Here is a 23,166-nt window from a genome sequence, read left to right as displayed (position 1 = left end):
AACGTGTCATAGCATCTCAATGAATTAAAAAAAATACTCCATCGGTCCCTTTGAATGCGTCCACATTTCCATTTTAGTTTGTCCAATTACAAATGTCCATTTTCAAACTTTATTAATTAATTTATAAATTTACCCTTAAAATGTAATCATTCAAAGTTTCTTTGTCTTTTTATACATGTCAAGGGCATTATAGTCAGTTGTTAAGAAAAAAATGCAATAATTCAAACTTTCTTAAATTTTGTGTTTTTCAAATCATGACACTTGTAGAAGGACGGAGGGAGTAATTAATCTCAACAAATATTTGATATGAAAATCATATAAAATAGAGATATACTAAAACTAATATCTGACTTTTTTTTAAAAAAAAGATATGTATTATTTATAATAAAAAACAATTTTATAGTAAAACAAATAAATAAACGGGTCATGGGTCTCATCAAACACAAATAGCTTTTAAACCGGGTTATAACATCTTGTTTTATGAAACCCTTTTATCGTCAAATACTAAGTATATTATTAATTTATGTACAATAAATAAAATTAAAAATACAAAAAAATATATAAATAGTATAAACGTATAATGTAAAACCCCTGTAATACGGGTGATCAAAGCTAGAATATAATATAAACATCCCTCTCAATTTGTTAATCCAAATATCTCATCCATATATAATTTACTAATCATGATTTCACGTCTTTAGTAAACACGTCTAAAAGTTATTTGTTAAACACCATTTAAGACAATATTAACTTTTAAATGATTTGATTCCTTAAGAAAAAAAAAATTATGAAATGAAGGGGGTGTTTGGGATTGCTTATTTTCACCAACTTATTACTTATAATAAACTTTTTTAGAAGTAATAAGGTGTTTGCGATTGCTTATATTGTGAGAGGAAAAGTTACATAAGTTACACTTTTGTAACTTATTAACTTAATCAAAAGTTATAAGGAGGCAAAATAAGGAATCCCAAACACCCCCGAAGTATAACCCCCCTCTAAAACTTTATGACTTTTTTAAGGTTCGACACCATTTTTAACATGCAAAAGCCATTATATGATAAATTAAATAACGACTTTCTAAACTCAAACTCATGTATTAAAGTTGTACTTTTTGCTTTGATGGTTGTAAACGGATGCTTTAGAGTGGTATGTTTGGGTTATTTGGTTGTACTACCATCTCTGCTTTTCCACATACTTTGTGCATACTACATATGCCCCCTTCCCCTATACACGTAGGTTAGTAGCTGATAAGCCAAGTCTTGGACATCTGTGTGCTTCTTTTGCAGTACAACACTTTCAATTCTGCAACAAAGATATGAGATAAAGATATCTCACTTACGCATGCCCTTCACAGTCCACATGTTTTGTGTTCCTTCTTTTATTAAACACCAGTACACCAACATCGAATCCACCAACTCATCTCTCTCTCTCTCTCTAAGGCTGAGGGGTGTGGGGGGCTCTAACGGGGGCGCGAGTGGGGGCTCCAGCCAATAATATTGTGACGTGTGGCAGAGAGAGAAACTGGATAAGATGGGTGTTGAAGCCCCCGCTGGAGCCCCTGGCCCTGATGTGGAGGGGCTCCAGCAGGGGCTCCAGCGGATTTTTTTTTTTATTTTTTTATAAATATATTCAAAAAACGTATTATTAAAAAAACTCATAAATTATTAAAAAAACACACATTAAAAAAAAACACATTAATATCTAAAAATAAAAAAAAAATTAAAGTACTAAAAAAACATTATTCTTATTCTTCGGCTTGGTCTTCTTCGATCAACCTCTTTCGGATACGTTCCTTTTGCTTTTCCATCAGCATTTGATCGACCGGATTTAGGTTACTGAAGTCTCTTGTAAGGAAGTCCAAATCTCTAATTCGACTTTTTTCCTTTTTGTCATTAGAGACCACCTCCATGGTTTTGTTGAATTTATTGAGGGATTCAACCAGATCGACGATGTTTACGGCTCCCCCCTCAGCCGGTTTTTTCCCCTTGGCGTCCCGTCCCAATGGCCGCCTCCTCGGCGGTGAAGACGTTTCCTCCCCCGCAATGTTTAGGTCGAATCCAACGCGGCAATCCGACGCGGCAGAAGTGCTATACGCTCCAGACGAACTAGTTTTAGTCCGTTTCGGCCCTACTTCCGCATCATGGTCCGGCGCCACCAGCTCAACCCACTTGGAACACCTTTTCAACCTCTCCCACAACTTTACATCGTCCCACGTCTTCACCGTCCCATACCTCCGCAAACACTCCTGCTTCCACTCTTCGACAGTGAAATTGTAAACCGCCAAATCATCACTGCCACTTGGTCTCATACGACCGGCGTTCCTGTTGAAAAGATTAGTAAACAAGCCGACAAATTTTCTGATTTCGGACCACCGACCCGAAATCATATCGGCGTTTCGCTCTGTACTCCCAACGAGCGTATAGAACGTCTCCCTAACCTTTGTCCAAAAAACCTTGCTTTTTTGGTAGTCGGCTGCAAAATGAATAATTAAATTAGATTTCCAGTTAACTTTTTTATTTAACTTTTTTATTAAAAATCATTTTTAAAAACGTTAAAACAATTACCGCAACGCCGATCCTCAGAAATGACTATCCAAGCCCGACACAAGGCTTCCTTCTCATCCGATGACCACGGAGTGGTTTTCCGTTTCGTCCTCGGAGTCGAAGCCGGTCCCGACCCGTCCGTTGCAACTTGTTTTTTCCGGTGGGCGCGTCTTCTTTGTCCCGTAGCTTCACCGTGTGATTCTTGTGTCTCCGGAACAACAAAGTTAGGAGACGGTTGTATGTTGGATGGTTGAAAGCCGGATGTTTCTTGCGACCCCGAAGAAAACATCGATTGGTCTGGTGACGACCATAAATCGTCGTAACTATAACCTGAATCTAGGTTTGGGTACCAATTTCCAGCCATGTTTTTAAAAAAAGGTTTGGAAGATGGGTTGATTTTGGGTTTTTTTTGAAGTTGTGGTAATTGTTTTATGTGATTTTGGGGGTGGTATGTGATTTTGGGTGTGGTAATTGGTTTAGGTTTATATATAGGAAAAACAGATTTTATGTGAATAAAAATATCCAAGCCCAACGGCTCATTTCTCATCCCAACGGCTCTTTCACGCATTCCCATGTCCCTTTACGCCTCAGCCTTCACGCGAACAGGCTTGCGCCTGCTTTGAAAGCCGTGCTCGCGCCCCTCTCGCGCCCCTCTCGCGCCTCGGTGGTGTGGTGCTCGCGCCTGGGGGCGCGAGCGGAGGGGCTCTCGCGCCCCCGCTGAAGCCCCACACCCCTCAGCCTAACCATTACTTTGCTTCCTCTACATGTAAGGATCCTTAAATTGTTGAACAAAAACGATTGTTTTAATGAAGTTGGACGGGATTGTTGAGGAGAAAAGATCTATAACATTATTATAAGTCGATTTGAACAGGATCTAAATGTTGGGTTTCAACGGTGGTTCGGAACGAAAACGGTCAAGTAATTTCAAACCCGTTTTAGTTATAATTTCGTTTCGATAAATATTAATCATTATTAATATACAAACTTAAACGAACTATAAAAACGCAGCGGAATATTAATGATTAACACGAACCAAAAACCGAAACCCAAAACCCGGACCCGACTACAACTATGTACGAGCACGATTATACAATAATAAATCAACCATAGTTAAGTTAGTCGATATACCTTGGTTATCGAAACCGGGAAGACACCGAAGGCTAACGAAATAAACTAGAGGATCGACACAATCAAAACGACCAACGGAAGGCTCCGGTGACGGCGACAACTGGTGGCGGCGGCGGCGGAGATCCGGTGGACTACAGCAGTGACTCCGATGAACAATAGCTGCTCCGCGACAGCTGCAACAATGGTTCCGGCAGCTGCAACAGTGAATCCAGCAGCTGCGAGATCCGGCAGTAGCGAAAATCCGGTAACCGGAAAAACGGGTCACCGGAAAACGGACTGTGATGATGATGTTGAGCTGCGGCTGAGGTGTGGAAGGACTACAATGAAGGTGCAACAATAATGGAGTTTACCGGAGTGCTCAAGTGGCCGGAAATAGGGTCGCCGGAAAACGGCGCCGGAATTGCGGCTGGTGGCTAACTTGGTGGTTTAGGGTTTTATCTCTTGTGTGTAGATTAGTATATCTTATTATGTATATATAGTATACTATATATAGATAATACTTTAGGGTTTAATCAATTAATCCATTGGGCTTAAAGCCCAATTACAAGTTCAAAGCCTAATCCATTGTCCGGTCCATCTATTTAATTGTGTCGGGCCCAATTAACATTTAAGTGAGTTTTATTTTTCGTTACCTCCGGTGTAACTCATACCGGGTCGTATTCGGGTCGGTCCGCGTTGACTTGACCCGAACCGACCATTAAATCCAACAGTCTCCCACTTGGACGGATTTGGGTCAAGTATCAAAACGCCAACAGCCAGAGGCGTTCTAGCTACATATAGCTGTCCCCAACCGAATATGACATTTTTAAATCCATAACCAAAATATCTTGGAATACCTTATTGCAAGATAATGAATTTATAGCAATCGCTGTCATCTATCCTTTCTGTATAAGACATCAATTGAACAATGAGACATGGATCAAATCAATCTCATATAGTGTTCAATTATTGTAGTTCTCGATATAGAGTCAAAGTGGTCCAATCAAACACACAGTAAGTTTGGGTGAGGCCTCACACTTTACCAGTTTGAATCAACGAGGGCGCCAATATGTCTAACTGTTACATTTTAATGTAAGAGTACATAATCCCATCTTGACTACATACAACTCCTACTTAACTCCAGAACATTCCCAACCAATGCCTTTATGGCTGGCAGTTACGCAACAGCGGTTGACATGATCAAAGAATATTCCTCGGTAAACGAAAGCTCTAATATGTATCTCAGGTCTAAGGATACTAAATGAGCATACTATTATCAAAACATCTTATGATCAAGATCCATGAAGATGATTTGATGCGAGTTACATCCAACGTCATTCATAATGAGGTCTGTGAGTTTGGAAGTCAACTGCTTGAGTCCAAAGTCAGAATAGTCTTAATTCAGAATTGCTCCCACGAGTCTGACCGACTATGGATAATTTAGAATACAATATTCACGGATTAAACGTATTAAAATGAACACAATTGTATTATTCAACGTTTGCATTTAACCATTAAATCAAAAGTGAACAGAGAAGTACAACTGATTAAACGTCCATACATCCAAATACTAAATCAAAAGAAGTCACTAGCAAGTCTAAGCCCGATAGCATCTCTATGCTGATCATGCTTGTCCTGAGTCATCGGCTTAGTGAACGGGTTAGCTAGATTTTGATCTGTGTCTACTTTGCTTATCACGATGTCACCTCGTTCCAATATTTCCCGAATAAGATGGAACTTCCTTAGAATGTGCTTGGTTCTGTGATGAGACCTTGGCTCTTTGGCTTGAGCAATAGCACCTGTGTTATCACTGAATATCTCGATTGGTTTGTGAATACTCGGAACCACATCGAGTCGGTGATGAACTTCTTCATCCAAGAAGCCTCTTTAGCAGCATCTGATGCAACTATATATTCGGATTCGGTGGTAGAATCCGCCACTACACTCTGCTTGGAGCTCTTCCAATAAATAGCTCCTCCATTGGGAGTGAAAACGAAACCCGACTGTGAGCGAGAATCATATCGGTCTGTCTGGAAGCTAGCATCAGTGTAACACTTTACAGTGAGCTCCTCTTCCACTCCCCCAAACACCAAGAACATGTCTTTGGTCTTATTCAAGTACCTTAGAATGTTCTTCACAACAGTCCAATGGGCAATGCCAGGACTCTGTTGAAAACGACTGGTCATGCTCAAGGCACACGAGACGTCAGGTCTAGTACACAACATAGCATACATGATAGAGCCAACCGCAGAAGCATATGGAATTGCTTGCATACGTTTAGATTCAATGTCCGTTGCCGGAGATTGTGATTTGCTCAACACGGTTCCTTTAGTCATTGGAACAGCTCCTTTCTTGGAGTTTTCTATTGAGAAGCGTGCCATTACTTTTTCTATGTAAGTACTTTGACTTAGCCCTAGAATCCGCTTAGATCTATCCCTATAGATCTTTATTCCCAGAATATATGCGGCTTCTCCAAGATCTTTCATTGCAAACAAGATTCCAACCATTGCTTAACTTCCTTAAGCATAGGAATGTTGTTTCCAATGATCAGTATGTCATCCACATACAAGATGAGGAATGATATAGTGCTCCCACTAGCCTTTCTGTAAACACAAGGTTCATCTTCATTCGTGAAAACCAAACTCTTTGATTTTCTCGTCAAAGTGAAGATTCCAGCTTCGAGATGCCTGCTTAAGTCCATAAATGGACTTGTTCAATTTGCAAACCTTATTAGGATATTTTGGATCGACAAAACCTTCAGGCTGAACCATATAGACATCTTCAGAAAGATGTCCATTAAGGAAAGCGGTTTTGACATCCATTTGCCATATCTCATAGTCATAGTATGCAGCAATGGCAAGCAATATCCTAATTGACTTGGTCATGGCAACGGGCGAAAAGGTTTCATCATAGTCAACACCTTGAGTTTGAGTGAAACCTTTCGCGACTAGCCGTGCCTTGTAAGTTTGCATATTTCCATGCATGTCGGTTTTTCTCTTGAAAATCCATTTGCTCCCTACTGCCCGACTATCGGGGGGTAGCTCAACCAAGTTCCAAACTTGGTTATCATGCATGGATTGCATCTCTGCGTTCATGGCATCTTGCCATTTCTTGGATTCCGGATCCAAGATAGCAGATTTGTAGTTAGTAGGCTCGTCCCCAGACTCGGCTACTAATAAGACTTCGGGACCATCTAGATGACATAAGTATCTAGAATTTGGTACGGGAGTCCTACTACTTCTGCGAACACTTGTGTTCACGTCTGATGTATCAGCAACAACAACTTGTTGATCAGACTCTCCAACTTCCTCAGCGGTTGGTTGTGGTTCTTAAATTTCTTCAAGATCGACAATGTTATCTCCAGTTCCTCGATTGAGAAATTTCTTCTCAAGGAAGTGGCCTTTCCTCCTGACAGAAATCGTATTTGTATCGGGATGAAAGAAGTAATAACCGCTTTTGTAATAGTTTCCGACGAAAATAACTTTTTTTCGCCGCGAGGATCAAGTTTGTCATCAGACTCACTTGTGATATATGCATCACATCCCCATACTCTAAGATAAGACAATTTGGGTTTCTTTCCCTTATGCCATATCTCATATGGAGTTTTGTCTATCTTCTTAGTTGGAGCTAGATTGACAATGCGGGCGGCGGTCATAAGGGCGTATCCCCAAAAGGAGTGAGGCAAGTTAGTTCTAAACATCATCGATCGAACCATGTTTAGAAAAGTTCGATTCCTCCTCTCGCTCACGCCATTAAGTTGGGGTGCGCCAGGTGGAGTGAGCTGTGAAACAATTCCATGCTCTTTTAGATGAGTGATGAACTCTGAGCTGAGATACTCTCAACCTCGATCTGATCGAAGTATCTTAATGGTTTTATCAAGTTGTTTTTCCACTTCTCTTTGAAACTCTTTGAACTTTTCAAAAGTTTCGTGCTTGTGTTTCATAAGATACACATAAGCGTATCGACTATAATCATCGATAAAAGAAACGAAGTATCTTTCATGGTTTCTAGTCATGGTTCTGAAAGGTCCACATACATCAGTATGTATGAGTCCTAACAGATCACTTGCTCGTTTCCTTTTATTAGTGAAGGAGTCTTTGGCGAGTTTGCCAGCTAAGCAAGATTCACAATCGTCAAAAGAGTCCGGTCCTGTGGATTCAATAATCCCTTCGGATTGGAGTCTTTTAACTCTTGCCTCGCTTATGTGGCCAAGTCGGCAATGCCATAGAAAGGTATCATTGATGCTAGTCTTGATACGTTTTGAAAGATGATATACGTTATTGTCAGGTTGAACATCAATCTCATAAATACCATTTCGAGGTTTAGCCTCAAAATAAAAGATATCATTTAAGTAAGCAGAAATAGCCATGCCATTAAGAACATACTTAAATCTTTGTTCAAACAACAACGAAACTGAAATGATATTTCTGGTCAAGCCAGGAGCATACAAACAATTATTTAAAGGAAAAACTAGGCCAGATGGACAAGTAAAATGAAATACTCTAGTTGCCAGAACTGGTACTCTCTTCCCATCTCCAACGATGAGTTCCATGCTGCCTTTATTTAGTTTCCTCCACTTCTCAGGCTCCCGCAAGACATTAACGATGTGGTAACCACATCCGGTATCAAATACCCATGTGTTGCTAGAGACAGTGAAAAGTTCAATAACGTATATGGAAATACCTCGAGAAGAGCCTTCACCATTGGCTCTCTTCTTCTTGATCTCAGCTAGGTATTCGGGGCAGTTACGCATCTAGTGCCCCATCTGGTTGCATTTGTAGCACTGGCGCTCCTCAAAGGGCGGCGGTGGTGGCTTTGCAACCTTCTTGTTAGTGTTGGTGGTAACCTTGGCAGCAACAGTAACTTTCTTCTTGCCTTTTCCCTTAAAACCCTGATTCTTTGGTTTTGGCTTATTGACACCAGCAGATCGAATCATCAGAACTTGATTGGTCCTAGAAGGAATGTTCATCTCAGCCATCTTGAGCATGTTATGAAGCTCCGGCACTGTCTTCACCCAACCATTCATGTTGAAATTCATTACGAACTGGTCGTATGAGTTGGGGATGAAATCAGATGTCATCTCATCGGGCATGGGATAATCAAGTTTCTTGAGCTGATCGATGTGCCCCTTCATCTTAAGAACATGCGCACTGACGGGAGACCCTTCTGCCATCTTGCAACTGATGAGTTGTTTCATGGTGTCGAAACGTTCTTGATGGGCTGTTTCTGGAACATTCCCTTGAGTTGCTCAAGCATTGTAAAACCCCGAAACCGCAGCGGAAACGTAAACGGGATGCAACAGACACGTCTGATATCAACAGCATTGTTTATAAAGAAAACACCACTACATTAATTTAAACGTATTACATTGTTCCGAGTTTCGTTACCGTCTAGGCGTTATCACATAAGTTTTACCGATAGTACATTAACATATTTAATACAAAATATAGATCCTTAAGCTTCCACAAAATAGCACACATCATCAAGCACGTATCACTCATTCCAATTTGGGTGTACCTAGAAAGCATGTAAAGAAAACGGGTCAACTACGAATAGTTGGTGAGTTTCACTAATTTAAATAAACCATGACAATTCATTATAATAATCATATATTAGCGATGAAATTATGCCGAGCCCACAAGTGAAACCTCTGTTAACCCAGAAACATATCTAATAACCTCTGGGGACACTGTTAACCCAGAAACATATCTAATAACCTCTGGGGACACTGTTAACCCAGAAATACATTTAATAACCTCTGGGGACACTGTTAACCCAGAACACTGTTTCGGGCCTTACAATGTTAGCAACTCAGACAATTTCCATCTTAATACATTACCGTACGATTCCCGTACAATAAACATTATATAAATACATTCATTTCCATGCGATCAGCATGTACTTAAACATTTTGATAGAAACATGCTTTCCGCCCCGGGAAAATATTTAAAACATTTCAGTAAAAAGGGGCTCGTGAAACTCACCTTTTCGTGAGCAAATATGTAACACTGTGCACGGCTACCGGTCCGGATCTGTAATACGATCCCTAATTCGTTACTATACAATTTCTATTAATATAACTTAAATTCGTGTTAACCGGTACGTCTGGGGACACTGTTAACCCAGTACCGTACACGATCCGGGGACAATGTTAACCCCGGGACACTTCTCAGGACTTAGATTGTGATATTTCTTAGAGTTTAAACGTCAAAATTATTATTATTATGTTTTCCTCGTTTTGCGTGCCTAGCACGGTTATCCGTTTTTATGTTTCAAAAACGAGTTTGGTCACACACGACCCGAAAATAGTTGTTATCGATATTTTAATTAAAGTGGTGAAATTAGAGCTCGGTTTAGACACCCCGTTTGGCCGCGGGGCCCGTTTCCGTCTTTAATACACCGGAAACTGCTAAATCGGGTAAAATTACCCAAATCATCCGAATTATTTTCGGATGATTTATTTTTACTTGATTAACTTAGTTTCATGAAAATAGTCCATTTTTAGGGTTTTTATACACCGGTCAGCTCGCTTAGGCGAACTTTACCGGTTTACGCGTTTTAAGCTTTAAAAGTTTGTTTTTATGTTCTTTTTAGCACAAATAATTATCCGTTTAGTCTCGGATCTTGAAATTTTGCACAAATCACTTTTTGACAGTAAGGAATTTTATAAAAATATTTCCGGAATTAATTTTTATATTTAACATTTATTTATCTATTTTTAAACGTCATTTAAACACCAAATATGTCGAAAATACCAAACGACCTTAGAAAAATCCCAAATTTTTCTGGGATGACCCCTGCCATCCACCTAGTTCCCTGTAAGTTTTCCAGAACCAAAATCTCATTTTTCATGCCATTTTCACCAAAACCGAGCTAGAAAACCCTAGAACTCGTTTTACCGAAAAGCCTACTTAGACTTCTCCAACGGATCTGAAATTTTGTGTGTGACTTTTTTATGTTATAAAAAGTTTATCTGGAATTTTCCAGAATTTTTCATGATGTTTAACTATTTTTCATCATTTTTAGCCAAAACCGAGCATTAAATTCACCAAATATTCATCCTTTATCCAAAAATTACCAAATTTTCACAGATCTCATATTTTCATGTGTAGATCATCTCTGTGAAATTTCATGACCCAACTCTAAGTCTATCACAATCTGTCCAAATCATATAAATCATACGAAAAACCGAACTACCTTGTGTTTCTAGCTTTAGATCGCCAAGATCTTGCTTTCTAGCCTTTGCTAGCAACTAGATATAACACCTACAAGCACAATAACACCACACCAAGCAAGTTACACCCACAATCAAGCCATTTCTTTCATGGTTTCGGTTAAGACATCAAAACAAAGATTTTAACCGTAAAAATTCGTTTTTGACTCTTTTAACTCCTTTCTTGGACCAAGATCCCTTGTATAACTTGTATACATCACTTGATCATGCAAGAATCGGTTTCATCTCGGGTTTTCACCCATTTTTCATTTGAAACCTCATTTTCTTGTAAATGACTCGAGAAAAGAAGATGAACACGACTATAATCCGATCTTTACCTCGTTGTTCTTGCTAAAAAACTCGGGTTTTGGATGAATATTGAAGAGAGGATGATGAGGATTGTTGTTTGTAATGTAAAAAAAATAACAAGGATAAGGGGTTTTACCCCCTTTATCCGATCGGACACCAAAAGGGGTGGGGTGGGGCCCACTCCTTCATTCTTGGCCACACATTCGGATTGTGTAATCCGGATAATGTTGTGGATAATCTGGTTCAGTTCGTTTTTCGGTTAAATGTTTAATTTCGCTTAAAACGAGGCTAAAACGGTCGTTTTTCGGCTTAAAAAAAAGAATTTATATAAACCGATTTAAAGACTTTAAAAACTTAACCCATGACATGTATTAACTTAAAACATCATATTATTAATGATTGCGCATCTTTTTCGGCTTGATTGATCATCTCTTGCTTGGTTTGGTATTAAAGGTTTCGTTTAACGTACCGACGTACCATTAAATCGAAATTCTTTTTCCGTGCTATAATTCACTTATCCCGAAGCTTTAATGCTTCGTAAACATTACTAAACATCATATATTTCGTCTATAACGTAATCCCCGATTCGTTCGGGTTTCCATAACCGTTCATCGGTTAATCGTAATTCCAATACGATTAACCGTATGATCGAGTATAATTCGTACTGTGAATCATTCATACTCGTATAAATTCATTATAATTCATATATTCCATATTAAATAACACATAAATAGTATATACCGGCTATGGTATACCTGAATTTGCCGGAATCGTTACATTCTCCCCCCGTTACAAAAATTTCGTCCTCGAAATTTTACGCGTCAACTACTTCCTTTTGAGGAAATAGGTGGGGGGTATTTCTTCCGAAATTCGTCCTTTCGTTCCCATGTATATTCTGGGCCTCGTTGCGAGTTCCATCTAACTTTGACCAACGAGATCTTATTGTGTCTAAGTTGCTTAATTTTCCCGTCCACTATTTCTATGGGTTCCTCTACGAAATTAAGCTTATCACTTATTTGGACACCCTCTAAGGGTAACACCGATGTCTCATCCGACAGACACCTTTTCAAGTTCGACACGTGAAACACATTGTGAACTGCACTCAGTTCATCAGGCAGTTCTAATCGGTATGCTACAAGACCGATTTTTGCAGTAATGTCGAATGGTCCAATGTATCTAGGGGCTAACTTCCCCGCCTTTCCAAATCTGACTACTCCTTTCCAAGGTGATACTTTCAAATACACTTTATCACCTTTCTCAAATGATAACGGTTTTCTACGGGTATCGGCATAACTCTTCTGCCGATCCCGTGCGGCCTTCAGATTGTTCTTAATTTCAAGGATTTTGCTGGTCGTCTCCTGGACCAGGTCCGATCTAATAACCTGTGTGTCGCCCACTTCAGTCCAACAGAGTGGTGATCGGCACTTCCGTCCATACAATGCTTCATAAGGTGCTGCCTTTATACTGCTATGGTAACTGTTATTATAGGAAAATTCAACGAGTGGGAGATGTTGATCCCAATTTCCCTTAAAATCTAGTACGCATGCACGAAGCAAATCCTCCAGTGTTTGGATGGTCCTCTCAGACTGACCGTCGGTCTGAGGGTGGTAAGCTGTGCTTAGATCAATACGCGTTCCCAGCGCTTCTTGTACAGCTTGCCAAAGTTTGGAGGTGAAATGGCTATCTCGATCGGAGATGATTGAGATGGGTATCCCATGACGAGACACAATTTCATTTATATAAATCTGCGCAAGTCTCTCGGTGTTATAATTATTTCTAATCGGAATAAAATGTGACGACTTGGTTAATCGATCCACGATTACCCAAATTGCATCGTGTCCACGGGACGTCTTAGGGAGATGTGTCACAAAATCCATCGTGATTTGCTCCCATTTCCATTCGGGAATTTCCGGTTGTTGTAACATCCCCGAGGGTTTCTGGTGCTCCGCCTTAACCCTCGCACACGTCGTACACTTGCCGACGTATGTGGCTATATCATTTTTCATACCCGGCCACCAGTAGAACTCCTTCACATCCTTGTACATCTTATCCGATCCCAGATGTATGGAATATTTTGATTTATGCGCTTCGTCCATGATTAATTCACGAAGGTCATGAAGGGTCGGGATCCAAATCCGATTTTTGAAATAGAGAATTTCGTCCACGCGCTGTTCGAAATTCTTCTCGTTACCGTAAAGTCCCTCTTTTTCCAATTGTTCCTCTTTCAACGCCTCGCGTTGAGCGACTCGAGCCAGGTCCGAAAGGTTCGACTGGACTATCATCCCCAGCGCTCGCACTCGCAATGGCTTAACCCGATCCTTCCTACTCAAGGCATCGGCTACAACGTTAGCCTTGCCGGGGTGATAACGGATGTCACAGTCATAGTCGCTTAACAACTCGACCCATCTTCGTTGTCTCATATTCAGTTCTTTCTGATCGAATATGTGTTGCAAACTTTTATGATCGGTGAAGATGGTGCACTTTGTACCGTAGAGATAATGTATCCAGATTTTAAGTGCGAAGATAACTGCTCCCAGTTCTAAGTCATGAGTAGTGTATTTTTTCTCGTGTACTTTTAACTGTCGAGAAGCATAGGCTATAACCTTATTATTCTGCATCAACACGCATCCTAACCCTCTACGGGATGCGTCACAATACACGACAAAACCATCGTCTCCGTCGGGGAGACTTAGGATCGGCGCTTGGCACAATCTTTGTTTTAGCGTTTGAAACGCCGTTTCCTGCTCTTCTCCCCATTCATACTTTCGATCCTTTTGAGTCAGAAGGGTTAAAGGTTGGGCGATGCTGGAAAAGTTCTCTATAAATCGACGATAATATCCAGCTAAGCCTAAGAATTGGCGGATTTCCTTTGGAGATTTAGGCGCTTGCCAATTCTTAATTGCTTCAACCTTACTCGGATCAACGTGTATTCCTTGATGGTTTATAACGTGACCGAGGAATTGCACCTCTTGTAACCAGAAGTTACACTTGGAGAATTTTGCATATAACTTCTCCTGATTAAGAAGCTCTAAAATTAATCTTAAGTGTTGCTCGTGCTCTTCTTTACTCTTCGAGTATATCAAAATATCGTCAATAAACACGATGACGAATTTGTCGAGGTAGGGTTTACAGACTCGGTTCATGAGGTCCATGAATACTGCCGGCGCATTCGTTAGCCCGAAAGGCATAACTAAGAACTCGTAATGGCCGTAGCGAGTCCGGAATGCGGTTTTTGGGATATCCTCCTCCTGAATTCTAACCTGATGGTATCCCGATCTAAGATCAATTTTTGAGAAGTAGCTCGCACCTTGCAGTTGGTCGAACAGGTCATCAATTCGGGGAAGAGGATACCTATTTTTAATTGTTAACTTGTTCAATTCCCTGTAATCAATACACATTCTAAGGCTCCCGTCCTTCCTTTTCACGAATAGTACAGGTGCACCCCACGGGGAATAACTAGGACGTATAAATCCTTTATCCAACAATTCTTGCAACTGGTTGGATAATTCTTGCATCTCTGATGGTGCAAGTCGGTAGGGCGCCTTAGCAACAGGGCCAGCTTGAGGTAATAAGTCGATTCTGAATTCGACATGTCGGGTTGGCGGTAATCCAGGAAGTTCTTCTGGGAAAACTTGTGGAAATTCGCGCACTACTGGAATATCATCCACTCGCTTCTCCTCAGAATCTGTGGCCTTCAAGCTTGCTAGATACGTCACACATCCCTGGCGTATATATTTTAACACCTTGAGGTGGGATATAAATGGTATCATATTGCCCGACTTCTCACCCTGCACTAATACCTCTTCGTCATCCGACACCCGGATCTTGACGATTTTCTTTTCACAGTTTATCTCTACCTTGTTACGTGCTAACCAATCCATTCCCACTATCACGTCAAAACTACCCAATTCTACCGGTAACAAGTCAATCAGGAAAGATTGTTCGTTCAGAATAAAAGGGCAATTCCGAACTATTTGATTAACTATCATGGTTTTACCGTTAGCGACTTCTACGGTATAAGGTTCTATGGTTTCACCAATTAGAAGGGTTGCTATCGATAGAAACTTAGCGGAGACAAAACTTTTATAGGCGCCTGTATCAAATAATACATAAGCATAATGATCAGAGACGAGGAATGTACCTGTCACTACGCTGGGGTCCTGGCGTGCTTCGTTCGCCCCCATCACGAATGCTCGGCCTCGCGCCGGATTGGACGACGATGCCTGACCCACAGTTTGCTTCCCGTTTCCTCCCTGGTTCAGCTTCGGACAGTTTCTCTTGAAGTGATCTGTGCCGCCGCATTCAAAGCAAGCACGGCTAGTGGTCATCATTTGGTTTCCTTGTGGGTTTTGTTGTCGGGCTGGTTGGGTCCTAAATGGCTGCGCACGGATAGGTTGCGGTTGTCGGTTCAGATTGTTCAGGTTTGTCCTACAACTCGGTGCGTAGTGCCCAATCCTGCCACACCGGTGGCACACTACCTCTTTGCACACGCCACCATGGTGGTAACCGCATTTCCCACACTTAGGAAACGTTCCCTTCTGCGGTTCTTGCCTTCCGCCCGAACTAGTCATGGCGTAGTTCTGGGCAGTGGGCCTAGCACGTTTATTTTGCGGCTTTTCCTGGATCCTATGGTCATGTGTACCCCGCTTTCCCCCAGCGGATTCTCCTGCCACCTTCAGTGATCCGCTCCTTACGAAATCATACGTGACGATACCAGCTTGCGTCACCGCACCCTCATACGTCTGGTGTCCCCCAGAATTGACTATACTCTTTACAACTGGAGTTAGCCCCCAAATATAACGCTCAACCCTCTTCGACTCTGGGGTGACCAACCATGGTACCAATCGCGACAACTCATTAAACCGGTTCGTATAACCCAAGTGGTCTGCCCCCTGCATCTCCAGGTTCCACAATTCATTTTCTAATTTCTGCAATTCGTTTTTCGGGCAGAAATGTTCCAGTACAAGAGCCTTGAGCTCTGTCCAGGTCATGCGGTTTGTCGCCGCCTGACCGCGAGTCTGCACTATGGTGTTCCACCATGTCAAAGCATGGTCCGTGAATGTGCAGGTAGCATACTTAACAACACAATCCTCGGGGCAGTTGCTGATATTCACAACGGATTCTATTTTCTCGATCCACTTAACCAACCCATTTGGTCCTTCAGACCCGCTAAACTCTAGGGGTTTGCACAACATAAAGTCTTTGATTGAACAACCGCTGGATGCAGGAATCGGCCCAGTGCGGTTCGTTTCTACAGTCGGTATAGGGCCATTACTGATCGTAACGACCACCCTAGGCGGTGCGTCATTACTCGGAATCGTGTTATCGTTCTGTGGAGGATTAGCATTTTGTTCCCCGTCGTTATTGGTGGTCGTTTGATTGCTCGGAGGGGTTGGATTGGTCGAATTGTTAATACTGGCGGCGATGCGCGATACTATATCCGGTATCGCCGCCTCCAACTGTTGAGCAATCAAACGGCTCACATCCACTTCCGACATTTGAGCTGATCGTTTTGGTGCCATTCTACACAACATTCAGAAAAATACATGTAATTAACTCAAGCCTTACGTTATTTTAACTTTTTATGATACTATGTCTTCCTACACTTTTTATGATATATAGACTTTTTATTTTAACTTTGCTATATATATATATATATATATATATATATAAACGAAAGCTCCCTAAATTCTCTCAAGCCTTACGTTATTCTTAAATGAAGGCTTCTCACGCATTTGACCCGAATTTATGGGTATGGGTCTCATCAAACTCAGACAGCCTTTAAACGGGTTATAAGATCTCATTATATTAAAAATTAATCTTATTAAATATTTAATATAAAAATCCTATAAAGTAGGGCTATGCAAAAAATGAATATCCATTTTTTTAAAAAGATATTATTTATAACTAAGAAACAATTTTATAGTAAAAGAATTATAAGTCGGTCATGGGTGTCAATAAACTCAAACTTTTAAACCGGTACACCATCTCATTTATTTATGAAATCCTTTTATCATCAAATCCTAAGTATATTATTAACTTCCTTACAATAAATAAAATTAAAATTCAAAAAAATATAAAAATATTATAAACGAATAATGTAAAACAATATATGTGGATGTATGTAAATTACAAACCATGTTGAATGCAAAAAAAAAAATAATAAAATAAATAAATAAATAAAATAAACTATAGAACTAAGAATCTTAATCTTAAATATATATATAAACTCAACCTTTAAAAGCTCTCTGGTTGCTTCTTACATTCTCTCAAGACACCAGATTGGTTTATTTGAGAATAAAGACATCTCATGCATTTTACCCGAATTTACGGGTATAGGTCTCACCAAACTCATCTAACCTTAAACAGGTTATAACATTTCATTATATTAAAAATTAATTTCACCAGATATTTGATATGAAAATCCTATAAAATAAGGATATACAAAAAATTAATATCCAATTTTTTTAATAAAAATATATTATTTATATTAAAAAACAATTTTGTAGTAGAAAAAAATAATAAGCGGGTCATGGGTCTCATCAAACCCTAAGTAAATTATTATTGTTCTTACAATAAATAAACTAAAATCCAAAAAATAGAAATATTAGACACGAAAAAGAAACACAACCTCCGTAATACGGGGGATAAAACCTAGTGTGTGTGTATATATATGTAATTAATTATTGAAATTTGTTAAAAGTGTCAATATTAGATATTTAAAAAGGGGCTTTAAACTAATATGTATATTTCAAATTTACCATACTAATCAACACATTAAAATATAGTATTTTATAAGGATTATATTTTATATATAAATAATATTATTATTATCATCTATTATTTATTATCTACAATATTACTCTAAAAAGATATCTTTAATTAATAATAATAAATTATATTTTATGTATTTTATAAAATGTCATAGTTTATATAAATATTATTTAATTATTATTTATTATCTATTTCTTACTACCTTTATTTAAAAGAAATCTTTACTACTAATAACAATATATATATAAATATATTGAACGTATTTTTAGAGTGAAATAAATCAATCTCTTTATATAGGCTATCCAAGATTTTATAAATATTTATTTAAGTATTTTGTTAATTAAATATACAATTTATAAAAGTAATAATATGAGTCAAAAATTAGAAATTAGGGGGTGGTTGTTGGAAGTAATTTCGGACTCCAAGTCACAAGTCGGTGAAATTGAGAGACCAATAATAACTAGTCGGTCATATTTGGTTATAAATCCTAGTTACGTTATGTATCCTAATTGTATTGTAATTATAATAGGTTGTCTTGGCTAGCAACTTAGGTTAGACTATATAAACCGAGTTATGGTTAGACATTATAAAAGGTTTGAGGTGTAACCGAGTTACGGTTCATCAAGATGTAACTGAGTTAGGGTTCATCAAGAGTCAAACCGAGTTAGGGTTTGAGATTTTGTAATCAATTTTTTGAGTTATATTTCTGATTAATATAAACGAGAGTTATTCGTTTACGTCGTGTTTGATTATCGAACCGGGACTTGAAATGCTCCATTAGCTCGAACCGGCCCCACCTTCCCGACCCATAACACGGGTTCAGAAATTCACTCGAACATTGCTTCTCATTGAATCATCTTTCATTCCACTGATCATAGCAAATTAATCCGGTGTTTTTTTCGTTCTTAATCATCTTTCGGTTCTTTTATAGAAATTACAAATATCTTTTGTGTTTCTTCTTTAAGCATATTCGGTCCGGTCAAAATTATCAAGGAAATCTTGCAGAAGTTTTAAAATTATAGAGTTATTTGATCAAAATTTTCTAGGAAATCTCGCATTCAAGATCTTAAAATCCACCTGGAAGAGAGAACTTCTCTCTCTCAGTTTTTTTTATCAAATGTAACATGTAGTGGAATTTTAATGTGCAAAGGTTGGGTTGACTGATTGAGGGATTTTTGTAAGCAAACAGAGAAAGTACATTGATTTTTTTTAATGGTATTTGTCCTTTAAAGTATAACAACTTGAACTTAATCTTTGTATATACGATCCTGAATTATGTGACGAGAGCATCTTGGTTGGTGGGTACAAAGAGAGGGTTGACTCTGGCAACCGCTTCCTATGGTCAACTAAAGAGACGTACGTACTAACCACCCACTGACCCACAAAGCCTTAAATTTTTTAGTCTATCACAAGTTGTATATAAAATCATGTGACCAGGGAATCTTGTTCCATTACATGTTCATTTGTACATCTATGCATTTGAGGTGGTGTTTGACTATGGTAATTACTTAATTAACATGGTATTTGATTAATAAAATGCAATTATTAAAGTGGCTTAATTAATATAATTTGCCTCTCTAATCCTATATATATGAAGGCATAAGGCATTGCTTTTCATTGAACTAGTCCTATCAAATTAGTCATTAGTGCATGATTGTAAAAAACCCGGCTAGGCATTCATTAGTTGATTAATTCGATTAATCGCCTATCAATCCTTGTTAGTCCGATTCTCTGATTAATTTCGATTAATCGATGATATCTCATTGCCCCCCCCCCCCCAATTGGCTGATTAGCGACTAGGGATTACTACAACATAACACTCGTTCTTCATTATTAACCATCTTGTTGAAGTTACAAACACCTTTTTGTTGGCTCTTTACACATATCCTGTCAAACTGTGCAATTGCAATTGCTTTTGAACCCTTGATTCGAATTTTCTAGTTATTATTTGACAAAAATATGGATGAAGTCCTGCAACCATTTCGACATCTTAAAATCCAAATGGAAGAAATAATGACAGCCACCAACAACTTCAATGACCAGAATAACTATATTGGAGGCGGTGGTTTTGGGAGAGTTTATAAAGGAGAACTATCTCACTCCAAGGGTCGAAGCATGGTCGCAATTAAACGTCTAGATCGTACGAGTGACCAAGGAGACCCTGAGTTCTTGAAAGAAATCACGACACTTTCCCATTACATGCATGAAAATCTTATCTCTCTTCTAGGATTTTGTTACCAAGGAGATGAGGCGATCCTTGTATACGAGCTTGCATCTCATGGAAGCCTTGAAAAACATTTAGATTCCCCTAATCTCACATGGTCACAACGTCTCAAGATATGCGTTGGTGCCGCCAAGGGACTAAGACACCTTCATGATCCAAAGGAAACACACCAAAGACTTATCCACTGTGATGTAAAAAGCGCCAACATCCTACTTGATGACAATTGGAATGCTAAAGTTGCTGACTTCGGGTTCTCAATAATGGGCCCCGCTAATGAGCAGCAATCGACTGTTATCACCTTAGCAGCAGGTACTCTTGGGTACTGTGATCCACAGTATGCGATGACGCACACCCTAACGAAGGAGTCAGATGTATACTCTTTCGGCGTAGTCTTATTTGAAGTTTTATGTGGGACTGTATGCTGTAGATATAGCAATGGTCGTTTCCAGAGTATAGTGCCCACATGGATTGAAAGCTATGAAGAGAATAAATTAAGTAATATCAGTTTTAAAAATCCCAACATACAACCAATTGATCAGATTTCTTTAAAAACATTTTCAGACATCGCGTACCGATGTTTGAATAAATCTCGTAAAGATCGGCCAAAGATGACTGAGGTTGTGGCAGAACTTGAGACTGCACTCGAACGTCAGGAGTTTAATGAAGGGAAGTTACCGCCTTTTCTCTATGAAGAGTTGACTAAGACTACAGAACCTTATCTGAATCACTACAAATCTGAAATTGTGTTGAAGCATATTCTGTCCGAAGGGGTCTTCCTTAAAGGCTGCAAATCGGTAACTGGCTGCTATGTCTATAATCCACTGCTTTAGATTTGTTTACTTATACATTCGGTGTTCAAATTTCTCTTCTATAATATATAAATTTGGTTGAAAAGTAAGTTGTATTCAAAATAAAGTATTGATATTAAGCGATATATATTATGGATACAACTTAGTTTTAATTAAACTTATTATATTATATAGTAGTAAAAACACTTACAGAAAAACATGCTATACCTTAATTGGAAAACTAACCGACAGCACTGCATATTTAGATTTTTATTGAATATATATTAATTAATACTATGAATATTTATAGTTAAACTAGCATCTTAAATGATATTTGAAAAATATAAAACCACTGAGGAGGCGCATACATTAGAAATACAATACATTAATAAGTAAAAATCTGTTATTGCATTTTTTTTAAATCTAGTTGTACAAAACAATCCGTTCAAGTGTTGCGTGGGATTGATGTTTTAAAATGACATAGAAAATGGATAATATAGTTGTTTAGGAAAGATGACAACAGTTAGAATGATTGATAGTTGATATCATATCATTTCATCCTACCTGGGCTGAACTAACTTGTACTTGTTTAATTGTCATATAGTGGTTTTCATTAAATAAGAAAGGAGAACATTGTGAACTGATATCTTGTGGTGGATGTGTTGTTCCAAGTGTATCTGAGAATTATCCATGGTCGTCTGGATATAATTCAAGGTGACTTATCCGTCATTGTAATTTGTATTACTAGCTTTTGAAATGCATAAAGCCATGTGTTATTCTTTATTCACGCAGATTTGCTATCGGAACCTATCACTCAGTGAATGGGAGATTTAAAGCATGTGTAAAAAGTCAATTCTTGACACCCCAAATCACATACACAGTGAGCCTTGTGTTCAAGTTTATGGTCCCAGAGAATGCAAGAAAATGTCATCTTATAGGCCTCAAATACAAATTACAAGGGGAGATAAAAACTTCAACTTCATACCTTGCGTGTGAGAGAGAAGATGGATGGTGGATGGCTGAATTGTACCAATTTACTAATTACAGAAGAAATGTTGATCTTGAAATTCTGTTTGACGGCTACCAAAGTCGTTATTCTGTCATTGAAGTAGAAGGAATTGAGTTTCAACCCTTGGAGAAAGTAAGATGACAAATTAAAGATTATATATAAACACGATTAGTTCATATCCTTTATTTTACTTTTAGTGTTTCAAACTTTATGCCTCACCTACTTTTTGGAAATGCAACACATTTGAAGCATAATGATATTTTCTTCCATATTTTCAAGCCTACTGTGTTTATGTTCTACAGGAGGATGAGAAGCTGGATATGCAGCCCGTATCAGATACCGATGCAAATTGGGAAGAAATATTGCCAACTGATTATGAAGACATAATTAAATGGTCAAAAACTAGTTTTCAATGGACAACAAAGAAGGAAGTGTTCTCAATTTTTTGTAGAGGGTTCTTAATCAATGATGGTTTAGGGGTAAATTTAGCAAGAATAGTTATTTACTGTCACTGCTTTTTTTATACGCCCTCAATTTAAGTAGTTTCTGCTAAACAAGTACTAACATATCAATTTATTGATTGCAGTGGTTTACTCTTGACAAAAATGGGAAGAAATGCCATATGTTATCAGCAAGAATGGCTAATTGCATAGAGGGCGAGATAGCCCCATATTGGCAGCTTTTACCCAAATCAAGGTTCTTTTATTTCCTTTGGTTATCGTGTAGAAGTTCTATCTTATGTGCAACACATGTGAGTTAAGATTTATTCGTAATTAATAATTTAATGCACTAATACAAAACTAAACTGGTAATGTATGTTTGATGTTACAAGTATGCATCCATTGAAATGCATTGTGTTTTTTTGCATTAACATATCATGAGTGATAAAGAACTAAAGCTCACTTGTTCTAGAAAATTTTAGCATTTCATCAATTCTAAGATGATATTCTAAGATTTTTCAGATTTGGAAAAGCGGTTAAGTTGATGGACTGGCAATTTAACATCGTCACGGAAATCAGTTACCAGCTAGTATCATCCCAAACAACATATGCAACTTATCTTGTCTGCAAATTACCAAGAGACCAATCCAAGTACGAGGCTCCTATAGAAGTAAGGGATGAAGAGTCGGGTTCAGTTTGGTATATCTATTTACAAAGTCCTCAAACTCCAGTTATTACTCAAACCCGTGAAATTAGACC

This window comes from Bidens hawaiensis, unplaced genomic scaffold (genome assembly GCF_021521415.1).
Source record: "Bidens hawaiensis isolate Kalapana, Puna unplaced genomic scaffold, B.hawaiensis_p1.1 tig00005823_1, whole genome shotgun sequence".
In the NCBI taxonomy this organism is placed as follows: Eukaryota; Viridiplantae; Streptophyta; class Magnoliopsida; order Asterales; family Asteraceae; genus Bidens; species Bidens hawaiensis.
Note: the sequence above shows the minus strand (reverse complement) of the source record.